Source organism: Cannabis sativa, chromosome 7 (assembly GCF_029168945.1).
Source record: "Cannabis sativa cultivar Pink pepper isolate KNU-18-1 chromosome 7, ASM2916894v1, whole genome shotgun sequence".
NCBI classification, from domain to species: Eukaryota; Viridiplantae; Streptophyta; class Magnoliopsida; order Rosales; family Cannabaceae; genus Cannabis; species Cannabis sativa.
The window spans coordinates 42,552,986-42,557,641 of record NC_083607.1 but is presented as its reverse complement, the minus strand read 5'-3'; positions in this window follow the sequence as shown (position 1 = coordinate 42,557,641).

Sequence of the window (4,656 nt, the reverse complement as noted above, 5' to 3'; positions counted from 1 at the left end):
ATGCAAGGTCATACCAACACCCTACATCATGATTAGGAGGAATTCCGCGCTGCGGTAAATCTTGCATTCGAGGAACAAAGATGCATGTTTGCCGAATGGAGGGACAAAGAGATGGAAGCGTTAAGGGCTCATCATGCAGAGATTGACAATCGTAGTCGGCAAGCTACTGTGTTGATACAAAAAGCCTACCAAACTGTCAGGCAGCAACCCCCGAATGTCCTCCCCCTGGGTGAGATAAACGAAGATCCAATGATGAATACTTCCCAAACTATAAATGGTCAACCCCAAATCCCCGGTCACCAGATTCGCTTATGGGCCAAGCAGTAGGTAGGCACACCTTGTCTAGTAATTCATTAGGAGAAGTCATACCTGATAGTTCCAACCAAGCTAACAGTGCCATTCCACCTGTCAATCAAGTAAATCAATCACTGAGACAGCCATGCATTTCTGTATTCGATAGGTTGGGGAAGACTCATGACCTAAGAAGCGATCAGAACAAAAGGAGAGGACTAGACGAACAAGTTGGCACGACGATCGTACTGCCCGAAACCCATGCTCAAATTCCTGCTCAGAAAGATACTGACGTGATCGACCAGAATGCCGAGCAGGTTAGTCCAGCTATGCAGGCACAGCTAGACGAACTAAAGAGTATGTTCCAAGGCATGGCCGGACAGAGAAACAATGATCTCGAGCTGGACCGAGCACGTGGAACCCATTTCTCTCCCAAGATCAATCTACTGGCGTTGCCCCACAAGTTTAAAATGCCAACCTGGAAAATGTACATTGGAAGAGAAGATCCTCTTTCACACCTTAAGTATTTGGAGATGCAAATGGATATGCAAGGAATACGAGGAGATGTGTGTTGCAGAAATTTTCCTGCTACCCTCTCGGAAGCCGCTCAGCAATGGTATTTCAAGCTGGCCCCTGGAAAATTCAACTCATCGAAAGCCTTCTCTTCAGAATTCCATGCACAATTCTCCTCCTCTCGCCAACTTCTGTTGTATCTACGAGACCTGGTCGAAGTCAAGCAGAGACCAGGCGAGCCTCTCTGAGCATACATCAACAGATTGATGACGGAAGCAACCAAGGTCTCACGGGTAACTGAAGATGGAAAATTGTCCGCGATACAGGGGGGCATTGAGGTCCTCGGTGAAGTTTGGAAGGACATAAGGAAGAACGACCCAGTAGACTCAATGAGTGATTTTCTCGACCGTGCTGAAGGCTTTATTAAGCTTGAAGAAGCTATTCAGCGAGCAAAAGCCTGGCAAGTCAAAAGCTCCTTCCACTGGAACGTCCGCCCAACTCTCCCATTATCCAAATAATTCAAGCTCAAATGGTAAATGTTCCAACAACAACAGCAGGCAAGGGAATGAGAAGAAGGGAAAGTTCACCGGCAAAACCGAGCAAGCTCCTCGGGAGAATCAAGCAAAGTACACTGCATTTACCATCTTGACTGAGGATAGAGAAAGTGTTTACATGGCCACTCAGTCGCTAGCCCTGTATAAGAAGCCAGCGCCCATGAAGAAAGATGTTAGCAAGAGAGACATGACCAAGTTTTGTCGATTTCACGGAGACTACGGCCACGATACCAATGAATGCAACAATCTGAAGCGGGAAATTGAATTCCTGATAAGGAAAAATAACCCGCACTTACAGAAGTATGTAAAAAATGATCAGAGTTAGAGGAACGACAATAACCAAGACTTGCTACCTCCACTAGTAGACGGACATCTGGAAGTTATCATTGGAGATCCGCACATAGCTGGAGATTCAGGCAAAGCTCGGGAGAGGTATGCCCGAACAACACAGTACGAGCAAGAAGAAGTTATCCTGGCCGTAGAAGAAAGGAAACACAAAATCCCACGGGCAGGAGGGCCTACCATAACCTTCAACGACGAAGATGCTGTCAAAATGAAATTTCTGCAGAATGACCCGTTGGTCGTGGAGGTACAGATAGCAAACAAGATGGTGGCCATAACCATGATTGATAATGGAGCCCCTTCCAATATCTTGTTCAAAACTGCTTATGAAAAGACGGGACTCCAGCTCAAGGATTTAGCCCCATGTCTCCTGCCTGTCTATCGTTTCTCCAGCCAAGGAGTCGCACCTCTAGGAAAAATTCGTCTACCCCTCACTGTTGGACAAGCTCCGACGAGCATGACTATTACGGCACAATTTCTGGTATTAGATGTTCCTTCAGCCTTAAACAGAATGCTAGGCCATCCAGCTTTGTATGACTTAAAGGCTATCACATCGATATTCCACTCGTGCCTGAAGTTTCCAATAAAGAATGGGGTAGGGTGTCTGAGAGGAAACCAGCAGACTGCTCGGGAATGCTATAACCTTCCAGTGGCCAAGGCTAAGAAGGAAGTATCCTCCAGCCAGAGTACAGACAAGGGAAAAAACATTTACAATTAGGGAACTTCCTAAGGCGGGGATGAAGATTTGGATCCTCGACTTGGGGACCCAAGAAACAATGTTGGACCTATAGAAGAGTTAGAAGAGATCGAGATCGATCCAGATATCCTGGCCAAAAAGCTAAAAATCAGAAAAGGTTTGTTGCTTGAAGTAAAATAAGCATTGATAAAATTTCTGAGAGCAAACCTAGACATTGCCTGGTCACATGAGGATATGGTCGGAATTGATCCTTCTATCATTTCGCACGTCCTGAATATTGATCCCAATTTTTGGCCAGTACAACAAAAGTGAAGGCTATTGGACAAAGAGCGAGCAGTAGCCCTAAAAGAAGAAGTAGAAAAGCTATGCAACAACAATTTCATAATTAAAGCTTTCTACCCAGCTTGGGTCGCAAATCCCGTATTGCTGCCCAAGCTGAACAAGAAATGGAGAGTGTGTATTGATTTCACAGACCTCAACAAAGCATGCCCCAAAGACTGTTTTCCACTTCCAAGAATCGATCAGCTCGTGATGCGACAGCAGGGCATGAAATATTAAGCTTCATGGATGCTTATTCGGGGTACAATCAGATCAAAATGCATCCACCAGACCAAGAACATACAAGTTTCTGAACAGATATGAGTCTATATTGCTACAAAGTAATGTCATTTGGTCTAAAAAACGTTGGAGCAACATACCAAAGATTGGTAAACAAAATGTTTCAAGACTAGATCAGGCGCAATATGGAAGTACATATGGATGACATGCTCGTCAAATCCAGGAAGGCTGGGGGGCACATAGATGACCTAAACGAATGCTTCAAGGTCCTCAGAAAGTACAACATGAAACTAAATCCCTTAAAGTGCTCCTTTAGAGTCAGCTCGGGAAAGTTTCTTGGCTTCATTGTCAATGCCCGAGGAATTGAAGCCAATCCAAAGAAGATTCAAGCCCTCCTGGGTATGAAGTCGCCAACTAAAACCAAGGAAGTGCAAAGTTTGACTGGTCGGATCGCCGCACTCAGCAGATTTATTTCAAAATCAACAGACAAGTGTGTCCCATTCTTTAACATCCTGCGAGGAAACAAGCAATTTGAGTGGACGGAAGAATGTGAAAAAGCTTTCCAAGAGCTAAAAGCACAACTTGCAAAGCTCCCGTTGTTGGAAATTATTTTACCAGGATCTTAGATCTACTCACAAGTATGTTTATTAACATCCTAAATATGAACTTTCTAAAACGATAAATTAAACACATATAAAGTTTAAGAAACCTTACATTGGGTGCAGCGGAATATAATGACTCCTTCCGTTCAGATATCTAGCCCTTGATTCCTTTACGTAGCGAGCATTATCAATATCTGAACCTGGATCTCTTTCTCTGAATCTTTGATGCTGAAACTCCTTTGCTGATGATCTTTCTTCACGATCTTCCTCACTATGATTGAGGTATCACTTGATGTGTGTGGGCACTACTGTAATCACTAAGGATTTCGAAATTCTCAAGAGGGAAGAGAAGAAGTGACAGCTAAAGATAGGGAGAGAGAAGGCTCAGGTTTTTCTCTGAAGGAAAAATAGAAAATTTAAGTGTAATTTTCCTGAAGCCTTCACTATCTATTTATAGCATTCCACTAGGGTTAGGTTTGAATTATTTGGCATTAAAATAATGAAAATATCAGTTTAAATTTCCTACAAAAGTGGCAGGCCCTATACTAGTGGATTTGGGCCTCACTTTTTGCAATTTTGCAGTTTTACCTTTTCTGCATCTGATTTTCTCAAAAATGCCAATTTTCTAATTCAACCATTTAAATGCCAATTCTAACTATTTAATAACTATAAATAATTATTAAATAATATTGTCATTTATCATATTTATTAATTGAACCATACAAAGTATCATAATTAACAAATATGCCCCTATAAACTCTTTCTTTACAATTTCGCCCTTACTTAGTGAAAAATTCACAAATAAACATAGTCTAATTTGAGAATTATAATTGATTAATCAAAACCAATTACATGAGTCTTACAAGCAATATTATCTCAACTAGTGGGGGGACCATGGGTCTATATAACCGAGCTTCCAATAAGTAGATCAAGAATTTAGCACTAAAATTCACTAACTTATTAATTCTTCGTTGAATCCACGCATAGAACTTAGAATTGCACTCTCAGTTATATAGAATGCTCTATATGTTCCACCATATAGACACATCATTAGTTATCCATTGTTATAATCCTAATGTGATCAATGATCCTCTATATG